The sequence below is a fragment of the Halichoerus grypus genome, chromosome 4, assembly GCF_964656455.1.
Source record: "Halichoerus grypus chromosome 4, mHalGry1.hap1.1, whole genome shotgun sequence".
Taxonomy (NCBI): Eukaryota; Metazoa; Chordata; class Mammalia; order Carnivora; family Phocidae; genus Halichoerus; species Halichoerus grypus.
The window spans coordinates 109,865,364-109,887,097 of NC_135715.1; the positions used below are offsets into that span (position 1 = coordinate 109,865,364).

Genomic DNA, 21,734 nt, shown 5'->3' on the forward strand with positions numbered 1-21,734 from the left:
AGACATTTGAGGAAAACTCTTCAAATGAAATAAGACAAAGCAACCAAGTACAGAAAAGGAACTTGAAAGAAACTAAGACAGAAGGAAGAGTAGAAGAAAACTTAAAAAAAATTTCCTATAATATCCACAGTGATAAAATAAGATTTTTGCATTCATGGTGAGAAAAATTGAATGCAGTAACAAAGGACATTCAAGAACAAAGAAGAGTGCTTGCAAATAAAAATATTGTAACTGAAAAAGAATCATTAGAAGAATTGGAAGATAAAGTTGAGAAAATTTTATAGAAAGCAGAAAACCAAAAATGAAAAGAATGAAGTAAGAGAAGCAATAACCAAATGAGGTCCATCTAAATTTCAATATTGACGAACAGCAGTTGAAGAAAGTGAAGATGAGGAAAATCATGGGGGAGAAAATCAAAGAAACAACATAAGAAAATTCTTTGTGCTAAAGGGAATGAGTGACCAGCATAAGAAAGGAACAAATATCCAATCCAAGAATTACGAAATTTCAGAATACCAGGGGTGAAAAAGAAAGTCTAACGCCTTTTGGGAGAGCGCACAGGGAGAGTCACATGCAAGCGATCAGAAATAGACAGGAATCAAACATCTCAGCAGGAAGTTCAGAAAGTAGAAACCAATAGAACATTACTTCAAACTTAAGAGGAAAATGATTTTCAATGAGAGTTCAAAACTCAGTCAAATGTCAATCAAATGTGAGACAGGATAAAGTCATTTTCAGACACGCAAGTTCTTGAGAAATTTTAGCTCCCATGGACAGCCCTTGTGGTAGATACACCACACTAAAATGAGAAAGGAAAACAAAGAACAGAGAGACACGGGATTGAGGAAATAGTTGACACAAGGGCCCAGAAAGCAACTAGAAGGAACAGGAACTAGAGAATGGAGGCCTCCAGGATGGAGGTATGCAAGGAAAAACATGGAAATGATAGGTTTCTTGATGTGACTGGCCATATCAAGGTGATGACTCAGTAACAGCGACAGAGCTTGGGAATGAGTTTGGGATAGTGACAGACACCAGGCAGATAAAGCCAAAGCAGTAATTAGCTTCAGGAAAAAGTGAAGAGTTGTTCAAGGAAGAAAACCAAACCCAGAAAACAATGATGCTCAGCAGGGAACATTTTTTAACACAGCAATAATGCTATAAACACAGAATATTTAATTAACCAAAAGTTGAGCTACAGCCATACTGGAAGGATAGGGTGAGGGAAAGTGTATGTATGTGCACATGCATACTCAGATTGTAAGAGAGCTAACTAAATCATTTCTACTGGTAGGAAGTAAATAGATAATATCTATTTTAAAAATCAGGAACTAGCAAGACAAGAAAAAAATTAACATTTTATCAGTGGTAGCCTCTGCAGGTGGGAGAACTTAGGGGTGGGAAGGACTGGGGAAAGGGATTTTGCTTTGTATTATAGATTTTTGTATTCTCTGACTTTTAAAACTAAATATATGTATTACCTTGAGAATTCATGATTTTAATAATCTGGAAATTTCTTGCCCACATCTCTTTGAATATTACCTCTAACACTTTCTCTAATTTTTCCTTCTGGAAGTCCTATTAGACATGTGTTGGATTCTTATTCTTTTATTTCTTAAGATCTAGCTTCTAGGTCACTAATTCTCCCTTCACACACATCTAATACTTAACATCTCCATCAAGTTCATTTTAATGAATATATTAAAATTCTACTTAGTCCTTTTAAAATATGCATTAATTTTTTATAGTATCTTTTATTTTTCATGTTACAAATTTATTCTTATGTTACTAATTGTTTTAAAAACTCACTTTTTCTTTTCTATCCAGAAGTTTTAATATTTGAAGTTCTTAAGGGCCTAATCCCACAGTAAATTGTTAGAGCCAGTTTCTGACTTGCTAAACTGTAATAGATATTGGACAGGAAACATCAGAAAAGGTTTTGAGGAGAAGTGGGGATTACACAGGTAGGTATTGATTCACTATGCCTGGAAATAGTTACAGATTCATCAAAGTGAGGCAATAGAGAGAGGTTTGTACCTAAGTTTTATCCTTCCTTAAAAACTCACCAGTTTTCTAAATTCTAAGACATTTACTTAAACTATAAGGCAATCAGCCGGTATTTATGGAGTGCCCACTCAAATAGAAATCTCTGCTGTTATAAGAAAAAACCAGAGATTTTAACATATGTTTGAATTTCCCTCTTCCAAGCTTTCTTCTTTTTATTTTTTTTGGAGGAATGGGGGGGCAGAGGAAGAGAGAGGGAAAGAATCTTAAGCAGACCCCAGGCCCAGCAAAGAGTCCGACGTGGGGCTTGATCTCACAACCCTGAGATCATGACCTGAGCCGAAATCAAGAGTCCAACTGAGCCACCAGGCACCCCTTCCTCTTCCAAGCTTTTTAAAGAGAGAGTAATGTTTTGTTTAAAGATCACAATGATCCATGGTCATCCCTCAGGATATACTGAACATTATTTTGAGGTTCAACATTACTAAAAAGCAGAAAAGCTTTTTTACTTTGCACCCTGAAATAGCCTTTCCTTGGATAGTGGGTTCATGAATATGAGCAAATGTTTTTAGAAGAGAGTTATATACACTCACAGTTTGTATTTTTGTGGATCATACACACAGAGATGTGCAAATATCTCTTTTAATACTAAACTGGGTATAAGTGTACACTTTTAACCATAAATGTTAATAATAATAAATGTCCTGGGGAAAGTATTCGATGGAGTTATCATATAAAACAAACAAACAAAAATTCTGTCATCTTAAAAATGCACTTATTCCATAATTTACCTGCATTGAGGGTCTACATCTTGTTAGGATGGCTATGTTAAAGTATTACATATATCACCTGAATGTCACTACGTGCCCTAATTTATACACATTTAACATTTCAGTAATATGTGCCATGGCAAAACCAAGTTCTCAGGGTGTCAAAAGCCAGATTATTCTAGAACTGAATGTAAGCTTAGGAGTACAGATAGCAAACGGCCAGATGGTCCTGCAGCAATCTGCTGAAGGCCATTTAAAACCAATCCATGTGTAGTCGATGCATTCCAGCAGAGAATTATAGACAACAAACCAAGAGATACTAAAGTCTTACTATGATATTATCTTTGTTAAGCCAGAAATAACATTTTGATTTTATAGGACTGGAGTTAAAACAAATCTTATTCTTTACTCCCTGTAGCAAATAAATGAGCAAAATCAACTCTACTGGCTCACAGGTTTATGGCCCACAGTAGATGTTCAATATGTACTTGCTGAATGAATGACTGCCTTGGTACAAGGAAGTGGCAAGGGTTATGCATACACGATTTTATGCTTTTCTGGGTCCTGACTGTTTCTGTATACTGATGTGTGGTTTGGGTGTTTGAGTATGTTTTATTTAGGTGGTTTGCATATGTGAAGTCGAAAGAGGTAAGGTTGGTTGAAGGGTAATTATTTCTTGATGGAAGAATTATAAAAAGTATAAACACATCAGCTATTGCCTAAGCAAACTCAGCTCTTCATTCCTGATCTACAATGCAAACAGTATACAAAATAAGGTTTCATTAAAGAGTGACTGTCACATCAACAGGAAAGAGAACGAAGACCTGCTATGCAGTATTATTAGATATATTGAATTTGTTGTCACCAAGATCAACAAAATACTGCTTCGAAGGACTACACACTGTGACATAGAAATGGCTTTGCAATACAGAGCACTCCTCTGATACCATTTTTTTCATATTATTGTAATGGAGTTATACCTCTAGAAGAAATGAATATCAATTTATTGATGGCTTGGGTCACTATTAAAATAGTAACAAACTAATGAGAAAGTATCTAGGATAATTAACTATCCATTTTGGAAAAAAAAAATTAGAAACTTTTTATCATGTGATATGTTCACAACACAAAATAACTCTACATCATATGGTGTAAAATGGGACTTTTCCTATTATCTCGGCATTTCAGCTGAGGTCCTCATCCTGAGGATTAAGACCTACAAATGCCAAAAGGAAGTGCAAGACACACCTCTGCAGGACTTGCTAAAGGTAGAAATATTGGCCCCATGACTCTTACTCATCACTCTCTAACAGCCTAAGAATGAGGAGGAAATTCACTGGTGTAGATGGGCTCCATGTGAACCTCTTGTAGAGATTTGGGATGTCTGCCAGAAGGGGAGGCTGGCATCTCTTTCTTCAAACTGGATGACTTCCAAGCTGCTGAAACTCAGAATCTCCTCCTGCTCCTAGAACAGAGCTCAGAGGTGTTCTTGGGAGAACCTACTGCATGCCCCCCTAAAATATGGGCCATAGATCCTGATGATAGCCCTGACTTCAGGATTCTGAAGGCAGGAGGCTGACCGAAGTTGTCCATATGGCAGGGCAAGGAGAAAGGGCAGATGGAGAAAGGAAGAAGCCCAATTTTTACCATTTGAAAGGGAAAGGATACTTGATTTCCTCCCACCCCAACCCACGTTCCTGGTGAAGGGGAGTTATGCATGCACCATATTGAAAGGACTATGCTCAAGAAGGCTGACTTCAAGGCAAGGGTCATACCCTTGTGTCAGGATCTGAGAGGAGGAAGTGATAAGAGGTCACCCAGAGAGGGTTTCATCCATGCTAGGGAATACCTCTGTGTGCGAGGTCTTCCCAGGAACATCTCAAAAGAACATACCTCTGCACCACACAAAAGAGCTGGTATTTGCCTATTGCTGACAGAAGGCATTTGAAACCCATGAGAGAAACCCTCCAACAGCACCAGCTATGTAACAAGCCCTCCTCTCTTTTCCTCTAGTCCTTCTTCTTAGTCCAGAGCTTGCCTGCTGCAGGAGCTTCAAGGGGAGGACAGGAGGCAAGAAAGGAAGTGCATGTAACTGGTTTATTGAATGGACTGCACTTGATGAATATAATAAAGAACTAGTTTTATTTTCCCCTTTTGCCACCGCCTTCAGACACATCTCAGATCTCCCTTCTCTTCCTGTTGGTGATAGCTTTGGCAGACACCCTGGCTTTCTGGCTTGTGATTATTTTCTTCTGGTAATGTTAGCATTTCTTTTTTTTCCCTCCCTCCTGTGTTATAAACTAGGAATAGGAAAGGCGACACTAAAGGTAGAAACCACAAAAGTAAAGAACAGGTTCGTCTGTGTAAAAGTAAAATGTTTTAACATCAAAAGCTTCATAAATAAAAACTGAAGGGCAACATGCAAAAGTGAAAAAAATAGTTGAAATGTATACACCAGATGGAGAGTTCATCAGTTAACTCTTAGCAGTCAGTGGGGCTAGCTGGCAGGCAATCTCAGGTCCATGACGTCTGCTACTACTGGGACCTAGAAGCCATGCGATTCAGGCGATTCATTTACATCTCTGAGCGTCAGTGTTCTCAGCTCCGAAGGGGGGGTGGTCAATACCATTACCTACATCAGTGGGTTGTGGGGAGAATTAAATAAACTAATTTGTGTACAGCACTTAGCACAGTGTTTAGCAAAGAGTATGCATTCAAATAAACATCAGCTTTGTATCTTCATCACCATCATTAAATCTCCAAGTGGCTAGTTATGGGTAGTAAAAATCAATTTATGAGCATTCTTCCTCTTTATTTTTGTCTGTATTGCCATAGTTTTCCACAATGAGCATGTGTTACTTCAGTGGGGAAAATACACAAACTATTTCAATTAAAAAAAATAAGAATAAAGGCATGTGTGAGCCTCTGCCAACTTTACAAAGTAGAGAAAGGCAGCTGCGTGTTTCTCACTTGGGCTAGAGTTGGTCATCCTATTTAGTTTGTTACAAAGAATGTCCCTCAGTTACTGAATAGGGAAAATGATTCTCTTCCAACATAGGCAAGAACCATCTGGTCATTCATTGATAGAAATAAATATCTGCACACGAATTATGTTTCCACTGATCAGTATATATACACACAAGACATGGGAAAGGCATAATAAAAGCTTTAGAAAACATTCACAGGAAGAGAATCAAACATTTTGTATCACGGCTTTGTGCCATGTTGTCACATCAGGTTTGACTTGTTTATCATATCACTTCATTTACTCTAATGAAAAATTACTCCTAGGACTCAGTTTCCTTTCCTGGCATCGCCACTCACTTCGGGCATCATTCTACGAAAATAAGGCAAATGGAAAGATGCTGATGTCATTGTCAGATGAAGCAAAACCACAAGAGAGGCCCTGGCTCTGGTGCTCATTTAGGTTAGATCGAAGTAAGAGGGAAGACTTCTGGGATGTATGTGTCACAGTTTTTGAAATGGCTGCCCTCCACAAACAAGCCCAATTTACAAGAGAAGAACATATAAGGTGGGGGGGGGGGGGCTTTCAATTTTTAAACTATGTTACTAAGTACACATTTGCTTCTAAACTTTAAAGCAGTGCTGAATCGCATTTGGATAGAGTTATAGCATTGCTTTAAACACACACGCACACCCTGACACACATACACCATGGAGGTAATCCAGTTACTCCTGCAGCGCAGATGTGCACAAGAATGCTCTAAGTGATTAAGATAGGCTTTAAAGTTAGTTAATTAGAAACATCTCCCTTTGTATGATCAACACTGATACTGGCTTTGAGCTCTCATTGGCTAAATGTAAATTTAAATTTTAAGATGCATGAAACACTCTTTGGACCTGCTCTTGTGTTGAACTGTCTTAGAGTAAGGGCCTTCAGTATCCAAAGTTCTCTGGTCAGAACTAACATTTTAAAAAAACCCAGAATTCTGCTCATCTGATATTATTAAACTGAGCTTCTCATAAATAGCATTTATCCTTTCTTGGAAGGAAAGATAACAAAAGTCGTAAGTGTAACATTTTAAAACCTATCTGGATAGGAAGAAATCATTGTCATTATAACAAAAACCACACTGCTCTTCCCTGATTATTGGCATGATCCTTTTTAAAAAGGCCATAGGACCATTGAGAGGGTAAAATATAATAATTTACAGGAAACTGTTCAGCATAGTGCTTGGCACAAGCAGTTGCTTAATAAAGTTTCAGTTTTACGGAAATGAAGGTGATTGCTAGAGAAAGTGAACCTAAACAGTTATAATAAGCCTGTACTTATTTTTAAATTCAAATTTTATTTTCAAAAGATTTAATAAATATCAAACTCCCGATCTACATGTTATATGGCGGAAAAAAAACAAAAAACGTTTCTGCCATTGGAGATTTTAAAGGTACAGTTACAAGAAGCTCTCAAAGGTCAAGTGAGGCTGCTACCCATTGGCCTCATACTCCTTGACCCAAAGCCACATCCACAGAGAACACAAGGTCACTCCCAGTCTCCTGGGATCATGTTGACAAGACCATTCATTCACGGACTGGCAAAACCATCCAACTTCCCTGTTTTATTAAAGAATGGATCAGTTTAGGTCATCTTCCGACAAATATATGTTACTCTTCTATTGGAAAACAATATGGATGTACTCTTTGAAAGAGATACACTTTATCACTCCTGCCTTCTAGGATTAAAGAAGCTGCTGGTGTTAAGGGCAAAGACACTTATGTGCAAAACCTTCCATCTTGTTTTATTTGTATTTTGTTCACAACTCCAGAGAGGTTGGTAACAGTGCCAATGAAATTTTGCTCTCACTGAAGTGTCACATACGTCCTAGAAATAGGAATGGGAGGGAAGGTAGGGTATGTGCGTACAAGTCTTCATTAGAAGGGGGGTGTTGCAAGGCGGCTTTAGTGGCAAATCGCCTTGGACTCAAATTTCAGGATTATCACCTAATAGGTAAGTAGCCCCGGGCCAACAAGACAGCCTAGTTGAGCCATTGGTTTTTCACTTAATGGGAACGACTTCTTAGAGTTATTTTAAGAATTAGTTGAAATGGTATATGTATGAGTGATGCAGAGCAGAGACTATACATCAGTAAATCTATACCGAGGCCACTTGCTTTAGAAAGAAAACACACTTGCTTAGACTAGATAAGCTGGATGCTGATGTTTTGGGTGCCATAACTGGAGAAAGTCTCCTAGAAAAGTTCCAGAAATAGTGATGAATTCAAATATTTTCTTATATTTATTTCTATTTCTGCTCTAAATAGCTACCATTGAATCCTTCACCTTGCACTGGTGGCTATCAGTGGTATTACTGGTCTAAAAACTTCCCAGATACTGGAGTAGTGAGGATGGAAGACTATGATGCCAACAACAACCCACAATCCCTTACCATATCTTCTCTTTTTTCTATTATTTTTCATTGGTGCAGCTGCATAAGGCACTCGAAGAAAACCAAGAATATCTAGGAAAAAAGTTTTTGGAGAAATCTGTTTTAAGCTGGATGTGAAGTGCAGAGATTTGAGGATGGGCCAATAAAAAACATGGTAGCTAAGCTCAGAGAGAGGAAGGTAATGAACAGGAAAGAATCTCATACCTAGAGAGCAATATCAAAATCTTCATTCTTTTTTTTTTTTTTAAGATTTTATTTATTTGACAGAGAGAGAGACAGTGAGAGCAGGAACACAAGCAGGGGGAGTGGGAGAGGGAGAAGCAGGCTTCCCGCAGAGCAGGGAGCCCGACGCGGGGCTCGATCCCAGGACCCTGGGATCATGACCCGAGCCGAAGGCAGACACTCAACGACTGAGCCACCCAGGTGCCCCCAAAATCTTCATTCTTAAGAATGTTTTCTCCTCTTCAACTTCTTCTTAGTCAAAACACTATCTAGTAATAACTTGTATTCAAGTACTGAGTAGTTTTCAACAGGTAGTCAGATATTAAGTGCCTATCGTGTTACCACCCATGTTTAACTAAAGGGTATTCTTGCCGTATGTCATAGAAAGTAAAAGAAAGTTGTTGGAAACATTGTCTCTTTTGGCATAATTTGTTTTGATTCTTTGCACTGTTCTTTAACTGCATATGGTCACACAGGTAAACTACAAAAGCAACTCAATGTTATTGTGAGATAACACTATGATTTTATTGAAGAATGTTCTCTGTAAAAATAGTAATGCATTCATCAGTTTCTCAAAACCAGTTAGAATTATGGGGATGAACTAGTTGAAAAAGGTGTCTAGAGTAGACTGTACTTTGTTCATGGAAATAGATATTATCTTTCACAATAATAAAATCTACCCACAATGCCTTTTTTCAAGAACTTTTATACAACTAGAAAAACTTCATAGAACAGTTCTTTTTAAGTTTAAATCACAGGAGAGAGTCTGAGTAATATTCAAGGCATAAATCATGTGTCACACATCTCCAAATCACCAATTATTAACCTGGAGACCCTGAATGGTCTTCAGGGAGTCCCTTGTAATTATATGGAAAGTTGTGTGTATATATGTGTGTATGTGTGTGTGTGTGGCATATACTTACATTTTTCTAAAGACTAGAGTCTGTTAAGTTCACCTAACTTCTAAAGGGATTTATAACACCCTCCTAGGGTTGAGAATTTCTTAATTCCCAAATATATTTTATATGACTGCTCTTTGTTAGGCACTATGCTAAGCATGGGAGCATACTGAAGATGTGGTGCTTGACCTCTACATTTTAGAGTCTAGCAATTGTTGTGAATAGGGAGGTGGGGTGGAATCATCAATCTTACCATCCTGCTAACTACCTTTCTCTCCTAATTCAACCCCACCCCATCTAATCTTCTCTAGATCTCACACTCTCCTTGGGACAAATTCTTCTTCATATAATCCATATTGAATTCTACCACCACACATTCACTGATGTTGTTCAATCAAACTGAGGTGCCCGCTCTACTCTTAATGTTGAAAGTTTCAGTTCAAGATCTACCTTCCCCAAGGTGCTTTCTCTGAGACTCCAGAATGTTGATGACTACATATGCTCTGCTGCTTTTACGTAACTTCATTTTCCCTTCTGAACTAAGAGTAAGCTCTAGAAGGTAGGAATCACACCTTACAGACAGTATTTTTGTTTGTGTTCCTGCCTTGGTTGAGTCTACTCTAAATGCTCGTTTGTTTCCTGCTAGAGATAAATAGACTTTAGGACATCTCTCTGACCTAGATTAGAACAGAAGCATACAAAGATCTTAGAAGGAATCCAAAAGAAAAAGATGTTAAGAAAGGAGAGGAAAATAAATGACAAGCGAACAGTCAGCAAAAGAATACATGCCAAAAGAGACAGGAAGAAAAGTGTGCACTTGCAAGTACACCAAAGGTGCTGGGCTCTCCATGGAGGGTGATTGCAGATACACCACAAAGCTCTAGGAGTATTCTCAGACCTTAGGAGGTAGGCACAGTGCTGTTACTAATTGCATGCAGAAGAGAATCCTCATGGAACTTGTTCATGCCTGTGAACAAAGCTGTAGCCAAGCTAAGTAAGAGGCACATTGTCTTCCTACAGCATGAATCTTAGTAGGAGATGGAGTCTGCCAAGATTCATAAAATGTACCCACTTCTGTTCATTTCAGTGGGAATGAATGCTACTGCCAAAGTTCATAATGCTGTGAGTCTTAAAGAGGATGCAAATCAAAAGTTTTAAAGCACTTGAGGAGTTTTAAAATACTAATGATGTCTAGGACCCATCCCCAATGACTCTGATTCAATTGATCTGGGATAGCCCCTGGGCACTGGTATTTGTTTATACCAGGTGATTCTATGTGCCGCCAGAATGGAGAACTACTGTAATTGCCATCTAGGAAGAGAATTCGAGGACTTGGGGAGGAGGGTATAGTTGCAGGGGCAGGGGGGAGGTATGGATGGGTGGTGTTTATCTCTTTTTTCAAGGGAAGGTTATAACCGTAGAAGCAAAAATAGGATAGAAGGAGCAAACATGTGGCTACACGGACAGTGCTAAGAGTTGGTTTTATAAACTCCAACAAAGGAAAAGAAAAGTGTTTTTCATGAAGCTAGGAAAGAATATCCTTAATTTGTCAGTATCATCAAGAAGCCTCTAAACTAAATTTTGGAAGGAGGAGAGGGAGAAAAACCCTCAGACACAACTCATAAAACCTGAAACCTTGGGGGATAAAAAAAAGGAGCAAGTGATAAAAATACCCAGAAAATTTCAGGGAAAATAAAGGGAAACCAAAGAGAAGGAAAATTTTGAGACTAAGAGGTCTGTATACCAACACACAAGGTTGAACAAGATTGATTTAACTTGGAATTTTTATGCAAGAAGGTATGCTCTTAAAGGGTATGATTCACTTCCAAGGTACTGCAAGGGACCAGGGGAAGGGAAGCAGGTACTGACTAGGAATTTAAGTGTTGACTCCCTGCTACCCAGGAAGGCCATGCAGGTGGTGAGTACTGCTTTTGCTTTCTTGTCTCAGTGCCCATTCCACTTCTCACGGGCACTAGGCTCCCACCCTGGCCATGGCCACACTCACGGTCCAGCCTGAAGCCCAAGCCAAGGTGGATGTGTTCCATGATGACCTGTGTACCAAGACAGAGAACCTACTGGGGAGCTACTTCCCCAAGAAGATTTCTGAGTTGGATGCTTTTTTTTTTTTTTTTTTTGAGAGAGAGAGAAAGTGGGTGGAGGAGGATGCAGGGGAGGGGCAGAGGGAGAGAGAGAGAATCCCAAGCTCCATGTGGAGCCTGACATGCGGCTGGATCTCACGACCCTGAGATCATGACGTGAGCCAAAATCAAGAGCAGACACTTAACTGACTGAGCCACTCAGGTGCCCCTGAGTTGGATGCATTTTTAAAGGAGCCAGCTCTCAATGAAGCCAATCTGAGCAATCTGAAGGCCCAGTTGGACATCCCAATGCCTGATCCAGTCAAGGAGAAAGAGGAGGAGGAGCAGAAGAAAGAGCAGAAGAAAGAAGACAAAGATGAAAAGAAGAAAGGGGAAGAAGACGACAAAGGTCCTCCCTGTGGCCTAGTGAACTGCAATGAGAAGATTGCGGTCCTCCTTCAGTGTCTAAAGCCTGAGATCAAGGATGTCATTGAGCAGCTCAACCTGGTCACCACAGCTGCAGATACCTCAGATCAAGGATGGGAACAATTTTGGACTGGCTGTCCAAGAGAAGGTGTTCAAACTGATGACAACCTTCAGACCAAGTTAGAAGCCTTCCACACTCAAACCTTCAAGTATTTCTCTCAGTGGGACGATGTTGTGAGCCAAGCAGCCCCATGTGGGTGACTACTGGCAGCTGGTGCACAAGCTCTGGATGAGGCAGAGGGCTAGGACATCCAATGGATGGTCATGGAGATCCTCAATGCTGTGTTATTATGACATCATCCTGAAAAGCTTTGAGAAGCTCAAGAAGTCCAGGGGAGAAAGAAAAGGAATGATCTATTGAGAATCTCCTCTCATTCTGTAATGGGCCCAGCAGAGACCTTCCTCTCTTTTACAAAGGATTCCAGATCTCCCCTGCCTTCAGCCTGTTGAGGTTTCTCCCTCCCCTTGCTTCTGAAGCATAATAAATAGTCACACTATTGTTCTTCAAAAAAAAAAAAAAAAGAATGCAAGTGTTGAAGTATTAGGATTCTGGGTTCAAATCCTGGGCTTATCACTTATGATGGTGTAGCCTTGGGCAAGCAAGTGACTTTACTCCCCCAAGCCTCGGTGCCCTCATAGGTAAAATGGAAAGGATGATATCTACATTGTAAGAATTACTGTTAGTATATTTTGTATCAAATGAAGTCATAGATATTAATGACCTAATATGGAATGTGGCACAGAGTAACCACTGAATAAATAGTAGCTTTTTAATATTAGTGCTATTATTAAGAATAAACGCTGGCCAAAAGGAAAAAAATTCATCCAAAAGAAAAAGATTTGCTCAAAGTAGGGAGCCATGTACATTACAAAGATCATAATATCTGTCTTGTAGGTTATAAACTCAAGGGTGAAAGCACTTCGGAGAGAAGAGAAAAAATGGTGGTGATATATATCTATATACATACTTCTTCTTGGAAGTGCACTCCAGACTACCAGTCCAGGTAGAGGGAGATGGTTTGGTAACAGAGACCATAAAACAGGCACAGAAGTAACATAAAGCAGTGGTGGGGGCCTTCAACCATGAGGACACCATCTGGAAGGCTTGCTTGGCAAAAACACAATATTGGATAAATTCTTGACTCACTTTGCTAAGAGTTTAAGCTCTAAAAAGGCAGATGAAGCAAGTAGGGAAACTACTTTTCTGGACTTAAATCAGACAATTAGAGATGGAGGGGTGAGTAGGGGGTGTGGAAATGATCAGGATCTTGAAAGAGAGCGGCCACTTAGCATCATGAAACTCTTAGCAACAGAGGAAAAACATGGAGAGTAAACAGAATTTGGTATATGCTTAGGTTGGAGAAACATTTCACAAATCTGAGAAATCTTTTCCTGTGGAAAAGATGGTGTGGGAAGTGGGGTCTGAGTGCAGCCACGTGCATGCAGAACAAAGCTGGGAAGAGTAGGTCTTCACATATTCGGGGTTCTTACACTGTCCGGGAGTGGAGTCTACTTGTTTTCTGCTGATTGTTCTCTCTTCAAGAGGGTAGCATTGGAGTGAATGGATATACTGAGGAAATCTCATTTTGGATCGTTCTAAGGTAAGCTATATGAACAATGAGAGCTGTCCCCTTGGATACAATGACCACTAAGATACCCGCCAATGAAAGATTCTTGGATTATGTCTTTAATCTCTTGCTAATTTAGAACAGAGGCCTGGACATAGCAATGCACGTCCGGCTTCCGGGCTTTAGATGACTGTGCCCCGGCAAGGATGGGTGTCTCACCCACATGCACACACACACCACTGCCCAGCCCCCTCCCACTGTGTTATGATTTGACTGCCTCGTGTACCAGCCTCTAAGCTCCAGGCATGATACTACCACCCTGCTTACTTGTGCAGTGCGGCCCCTGGCACTGAATCAGTTAACCACTTGTTTTCAATTGCTGTTCGGAGACTAGTGAGTGGCCTGTGTCTTAGGCCATCCTTTTTTAGTTAAGGTTGAAAGACAATGAAAGATGCTGGTTGCTGGATGCCACACTCAGCTTTGGATCCCATCTCTAGTCCATTTCCTCAGAAAATTCTATTTGGAAATGGAAACAGTTTAATTGAAGTTGCTGAGGATCCTCATTCTACCCTACCAAAAGCACCATGTTTCATTTTTAAGGGGAGTTCGATTAAAGTCAATGTTGTTCTCCCAGTTCCTCTTTGTCCTTTAAATTACCTGGTGCTGAAGCCTCTGTTTTGTTCTGTTCTGTTTCATTTTTGTTTGAAGGGGAGGGGCTTGGAAATGACCACTTCAGTGACAGCCTGAAACAAATTCCCTTTTCTTGAGGTTGGTCTCTCAAGTACTTTCCCAACGTTCACTGACAAGGAAATTTATTCATTCTGATGTATAGCTTAGCCGTAGCCTCTAGTCATCCGTAATAATAGATAGCACTGCAACCCTCAACAGAAATGGTTTTTAGGCTCCAATATAACAAAAATACTCTGTACTTCTTAAAAGCACACATGAAATAGTTTTCATTTCCTTATTCAACAGATTATACACCTTAAAAAAGCATTACATTTTAATCGCTGTTACAATTTAAATTTATAAAAAGGCTATAGTTATTTATAATAAGAAACAATCACCAGTGAGTATCTACATGTCAAATGCAAAGAACATAATGGTTATCAATTCACAAGGGAACTTAATTTAAGTTAACACTTGACAGATGTTTAGAACCTTTGAGGCACATATCTGTCAAGTTTCAAAAAGGCCAATAATAATGGTGTAAGAAAAGTTTAAACATTTTCTTCATCACAACAGTTTTGAGAGAAGTATAGCTTATAATCTAGTTAGAAATAATCCTCAAAAAAATGAAATATCAGATCAATTTAATTAGAGAATATTTACTCTGAAAATTCAGGTCCTTGTCCCTCTATTCCAAAAAGTTTAATGTAGGTTTGCTAAATGAAGCTGCAAAGAAATGGGCATTTGAAAGCAAAGGGGACTCCCTGAATCACCTGGCCTTTCCTTATTTTGCTGCATCTTTGTATTAAACTAATACCAGGATACCAGAGCATGTAATTTCCTGGTTAGTGGAAATCCCTCTAATCAGAATATTTAGAATTGTTGTCTCCTTTAACTGGACTCCTTTTGTATCATATACAACACAGAGGGAAATGCTATCATAACACTTCAATAGTTAAGTGACTTTATGAGAAAAATGGTTCCAAATGTTTCCTAAAACCCTCCAAACCGCACCAAAGAACATTATCGTTATATTATGTTTCCTCGTTGCCTCCATTATTTAAACTTGCCTCTCTTGAAATGATACTTGGATGAGAAACTTAGGTTTATGTAATGTATAAATTGTTACAAAAGGAAAAGCCTTGGCTGCATAATTATTATATATGTAGACATGCCATATAATTTAATGTCAATAGCTTTTCTTTATTAATTGACAAAAAAGTATACTTAACGCTTTTGGTTACTAGAGCTTTTGGGAGAACTTATTTTTTGTGTCTCTAACCTAAGCTATCCAAATAGGCATTGTATAATTCTCTTAAGTTCAGTACTGAACACAAACAAAAACATCATAAATAATTACATATTACATCTAAAAGCTAGTTTTTGGCATAGTATGTATAACGCACATACACTGTATATCACTTATTAAAGTAGCGTAACAATACATTTCAGTGAGTTCAGGATCAAAAAGCACCTTAATGGCAGGCTAACCTCAGATTCAGCTCTATGGGGCTTCCTCTGCAACCATAAGCTGCCCATTTGAAGTGCTTTTGCAGCAGGCTTTCCGGGAGGTAATTACAGGTACATATATTGTTAAAAAAATAGCCTTGAAGTAGAAACAGCCCAAATGCCCATCAATAAATAAATGAATAAATAAATGGTAGCATAGACATACTATGAAATATTATTCGGCCATAAAAAGGAATGAAGTAGTACTGATACACGATGGCAGATGGATGAACTCTGAAAACATCATGCTAAACGAAAGTAGCCAGGCACAAAAGTCACATGTGGTTCGATTTCATCTATAGGAAGAGGTCAATCCACAGAGACAGAACACAGAGTGGTGGTTGCCAGGGCAGGGGCGAGGGAGGTAGGGGGAGAACGTGCTTAATGGGGAAGGGGTTTTTCTTTGGAGGTGGAAATGTTCCAGAACTAGACAGAAGTGGTGGTGGCCTAACTGCCAATGAACGGTTCACTTGAAAATGGATAAATTTTATGTTATATCAATTTCATCTCAACATGTTTTTGCAAAAATTGAGTAGAAAATATTTGCCATCTACCCATAAGAAGCTGTCCTTCAGTGCTGATTGGAACATGAATGGCATGGGCACTCTCTGTGTGGGTGTCCCCTCACCCTTCACTCAAGGCCAGCTTGTCTCCAGGCCCGGGAGGGGGTGTGCACCCAAAGCAGAGGGATCTGGGGGTGGCAGCACCCGCGTCACACCAGCCCAAAGGAGATGCTCAGGGCTGTGGGGGCAGGGACAGAAAACAAACAAATGCCCCGGGCCTCTCTGTTCTGTTTTAAACTTTGAAGAACAATCCTTCTGAAATTTTACATACAATATTCCACAGACACATGTTTCAGATAACCATCTCAGAATGTAATCTAACACTCATCAATGACTAAGGAAAACAATTTTCTACTTTATTATCAAACCTTTTTAGACATATGTAATGCATTCGGGCAAAAAGAGAAAAGGATTCTGGAATTTTGGCAATTTGATAGAATGGATATAGAAATCTCCTCAGAACGACTCAATGGTTCAATTCTCATTAAAAGACTTTCTGTAACACAACGCTTCAACTGCTAGATGATTTTAGAAGAAAAAATATACCACTGCTTCCATTTCGGAAAGAGTGTGGACTTGAAATTAGAAGCACTTGGCTCAAATCTCAACTCTGCCACTCACTGTGTGACCTTGGTAAAAAAAAAATCGGTCTCTTCTGAGCCTCAGTTTCTTTAACATGAGAATGGTGATGATGCCTCCACTTTTGTGAATTACATTATAATGGCTATGCTTGACATACCGCAAGTGCTCAAGAAATGTATTTTCGTAACCTCACCTGCTTCTTTCCCCAGTAAAAAATATTTATTCATAATCATTCATTGTTGTGAACATCATATAAACTCTATATATAACCAAGAATGGTTATACTGTGATAGGAGTTTGTCCCCTCTACTTTGAGACATTTCACAGCATTTTGATACATACATATAAATTGAGGAGTGGAGAGGGAGACAGATAATTAGGTAGCAAACAGTTTGGAAAATGTCCTCAAAAGATTTTGTGTATGGGTAAATTCAGAGTCTAAGAGTTATTCCCCATGGTTAGGGTGACACAGCTATGACACAGTTATAGTGACGTAGAGGTGGAACAACATATCCCATCCCGGGGAGACAGAAAGCATGCTACTCTGTAAGTAGGTATTAGTTCTACAAATGTTCTGCTTCTCCAATAGTTTAAAAACAAGAATATAACTCTCTCTATACCCATACAACATTTAAAAACATGAGATAAAATGTTGTAGTTTCCTTTTAAGCAATTTAGCCATTCTTGGGTACTTTTACAAAAATAAGAAGCAACTGCAGAGTACCCAATATTGTGTGTGATGGAACATTCAGAAATAATTAAGAGAATACTGTTCATGCTCTCTGAGGAACTTATGTGTGGGGGACAACAACAGCAATGAGACTTGAAAAATACAGACTTTCATAAAACTTGAAAAATGATTCCTATTTTTTCCTGTAGACTTACCACACAATTTTAACCTGATACTATATAGGAAATTTAACATGGATTTTAAACCTCAATAGAAATTAAATTTAAATTAAATTAAAAATAAGGAATGATGTGTGGATTTTATATTATTTTTAAAAAGAGTATGAAGGAGCCTAAGATAAAGAGAAAGAGACCATTTATGCGATAGTAAACACAACATGTAAAAGAGTATTTGTTTTTACACACTTTGTGTGAAAAATCATCTTTCTCCCTGCTATTTATGTAACTTTTGATTTTGGTGACTATGCAATTAAAATTTTTATAGAACCACAGAATTGAGATTGGAGAGGAACCAGATAAATTGTTTAATTTTATGCCCTCATTTTTAAGATGGGAAGCCAAAGGTCTAAAATGCATCTTTTCCCAAAGATGGGGAGCCAAAGGTCTAAAAAGCATCTTTCCCAAAGTGTGTTCTAGAAAATACTAGTTCCTCAGGATTCTAGTTCCTCTATGAGTTAAAAGTCATCATCATCATCATCATCTGTGGTTAAATATTAGGTTTTAGAAATATTAGATTAAATAAAGATTAGATTAAATAAAGTTAGATTTATTTTCTTCAGGGATTCTCAGACTTGAATACGAATGTGCTTTGTGAATATTTATAGGGAGATAAAGTGTGTGGAGCTCCTCCCTTCACCCCCCCCTTCTTTTTTTAAAAAAAGGAGCATTTCATGGAACTACATGTATAGAACACATTTTAGGGAACACTACTCTAGAAAATTTAACTCAAAGATACAACTATGTGACCTTTGACTCTGTCAAGGAATTAGAACCATGTCTTCAGGCTTCTGGGTGAGGGAGTCTTCTACTATCATCACTCTGATACCCCTCCCTGAAAGAGTAAAAACAAGTCTGAGGTTGCCTCCAAAATAAACAAGTTTGGCAAGCTATATTCTGTGGTAAGTTCTTTATTTTGTTCAGTAATGAAAAATAAAAATGCATTTTCTGAGAAATAGTCACAAATCAAATATGCCATTTGCTTATAGATCTGGGGAGTAATGCCACTATGTCCTTGGTATCATCCCATATAGCCACAATCTTGTCCCAACTTCTGCCTGGGTCACTCCTATTTTTAAGTGGCGGTTTACGGGGACCAGAAAAGCAAAGGAGCAACACTGGGTGCTGTAACATCCACTTCCATATACTGATCAGCACTGGCCTGGGTTTTCTTAAACTTCTTTCAATTGACTTTTTTTTTTTTTTAAAGTTGACCCAGTAGGCTGAAGTCTTAGAAACTTGTACTTTGGAAAACATTTGATGAAATGTCATTGAAGCTACTTGTATACTTCTGGAAAATTATGGATGACTTGCTGAGGACCTGGTCTGAATATGCCATTCAGAGTGATAAAAACAGGGGGTACATATTCTCAGTAGCTATAGCAAAGGCTTATGCAAGAAATACGTCCCTTTTGCCTCCATGGACTTCTTTTTTTCTTTAAATATCCCACAAAAGAAGGGAATGAAAGTTGACTTTTGGAATACTTTTAAATTTTTCTTAAAGTTCAAAGCAGAAAATGCCCCATATTCAGTTTCAACTTTACATGCTAGTGTGTGCAAATGTGCATGCGTATGTGTATGGCAGCAATAATTGTACCACACTCAGGATACAACAAACCCTCAAGACTATTGTTTAAAAGAAACTGTGCCCTCATGATTGTTCTACTTCATTATCACTTATTTCTGCATGAGTTAATTTGCACTTGATGTTGTTCATTTATTTCACTAGACTTATGCTACTTTCTAAAAGAAGAAAACAATGTTATAATTTTTTTTTCTATTTGCCCTACTTGGAGGTCTAGGGCTCCACGTTGTTTTATAAGGACACTCTCCTCTCGTCTACTGTATACCCTAAAAGCATCTATGTCAGTGAGCTATATATCACTAAGACCCTAAAAGTTCATGGCCGTAAAGATAAGAGGATCTTGAAGTCAGGTGTCAGAAAATCCATAACTGGAATGAAAGAAAAGACACAGAAAGAAAGATGGGACGGAGGAAAATAAGAGTTTATGAGGAAAGAAGCTTAAGTAGGTGAAAGTCTAGAATCCCCAGGGTGGGGGACTGAAAAGGGAGACTTCAAAGAAAGGACTCAGTTATCAGATGATGGGAAGAACTCAAACCCAAATACTGACACACCTGTCAGTGGCTCAAAGCTCCTTAACCAACACAGAAAATGCAGGGCATGACTCTCAGAGAGTGAGACGGATTTATCATTATTTTTCATTTTGCTAAAAGAAATACACTGAAATAACCTCTCTTCCAAAATGTACTCCAATTAGGTTGATATCCCTGGAAACATGTGAGTACGTTTTCGGTCTCTGGAGGCGATCACATACTTTTTTCTTCCATTCAATCATTCATTCATTGACTATGCCAGATACTGTCACTGCCCTTGGGAATTTCACAATCCATTATAATAAATATGCTCAAAATTACTAACTTTGGGGGTTGAGGCATTTTAACTCATGACCAGAAGTTAGAGTTCAAAAGCGACTAACTGTGATGACTAAGTTGAGTAATATCTTAGGTCACAATAAGTAACAAAACTGGTTTTCCTGGGTGGTTCCTGAACTATTAGTGGAGGAGATTTCCCAACATATTTTAAGAAATAACATCAGCACTGAAATAATTGTAGTTTTGTGAGAGCACAGTTTGAAGAGTAATGCTTGCTCATCTGAATGAGTAATTCAAGAGAAAAATATTCTGTCATATACAAATAGTGTACAATACACTTTCCGAATGAAGCTGTTTAAAAGCATAACCCATGCTGTTAGGACACTTACGTCCCAAGAGAAAATAGTGGAGTGAACCATAATATAAGACCGACTCTAAGCACCATACCTGTTCTTAACTACCAGCACATCTCATTAGTGTCTTATATTTGGCACCGTTCTGTGGATACAGTGATAAACAAAATGTGGCCATGGCTGCAAGGAGTTCACAATCTAGTGAAGTAAATAAAAGAGGTGAAAAGGAGAATTTTAGTGTTGTGTAATGAGGGCTAGGATTGGAGTGGGTGCAGAGCATGCTGGAGCATGGAACCAATTTAGAGGAGGCTTCTTAGGAGCTCTGAAGGATAAACGAGAGTGAGCCCCGGAAGGAAGGAAGGATGCACTTCAGGCAGATAAGGGAACATGGGGAGGTGGAGGCAAGGGAGAGAAGGTCCTGTCTGGGAGTTTGGGGATCTGTGTGTGTATGGGGAGATGGGATGAGAGTGCTGAGAAAGAAGAGACTGGGGAGGTAATTATGAAGGCCCCATAATATGCCCTGCTATGGAGTGTGGCCTTTGTTGAGGTGGCTAGGACACCACAAATGACTCTCTGTGCGAGTTCCTAGAGGAGATGCCTTTGGGTTGGTATGTTTTTTGAAGGGAAACTTTCGACAGTTTGAATGACATTTCAGGATAGGCAGACCTGCTGGGTGGAGAGAAAAAAAAAGAAACTAAGGACTAGGCTGCATACAGGCACTGGGGTCAATATTAGACAAAGTATGGAGGAGAGAAGTCAGCCCAGCTTGAAGAAGGGACAGGGGTAAGAAAGAAGTGAGATTAGACAAGAGAATGTGGAAGGCCTTCAGGGCAGAGGACATGCTAAGGAGCTTAGATGTTATTCAGCCAATGGGAGAGCTTGAATCTGGATGAACAGAAAATAGTAGCCTCATTTACAGGAAAAACAAAACAAAACAAAACAAGAACAAATAATGATTGCAAAAGCAGAGACAGAAAGAGGAAGAGAAGCTGGTCTTAGAAAGAAAATGAAGAGTTCGGTTTTGGTCTTGTATCATGGATTCATTATACCTCCCAAGATCCTAAGTACTGAAAAGGGAACTTGAACTTATCATCTCCTTTTGGTGAGTCTTGCATGGCCTGACAGTTTGCAAAAAAAAAGCCACCTGTCCACAAAAATCTATTCAAGACACCAAAGGGTTTCATAAAGGCATCACAATGGCTAACCTGGGTTAAGAGCTTCTAGGCACAGATAGTCAACCCAATCTAAGCCTTTTTAGGTCACCTGAAAAAGCATCTGTCTCCCCCACCCCTTCTTATTTTCTCTGATGGGAAATATTTGAACATCT

At 38.9% G+C, this 21,734-nt stretch overlaps 1 protein-coding gene and 1 pseudogene across 10 annotated transcripts in view; one reads left to right on the forward strand and one right to left on the reverse strand.

Moving 5' to 3' along the window:
- Positions 1 to 21,734, reverse strand: part of QTMAN (queuosine-tRNA mannosyltransferase) — a 386,232-nt gene that overhangs the window by 74,197 nt on the left and 290,301 nt on the right. The gene's annotated exons all lie outside the window — the stretch shown is intronic.
- On the forward strand, positions 11,222 to 12,224 carry LOC118534786 (proteasome activator complex subunit 1-like; annotated as a pseudogene).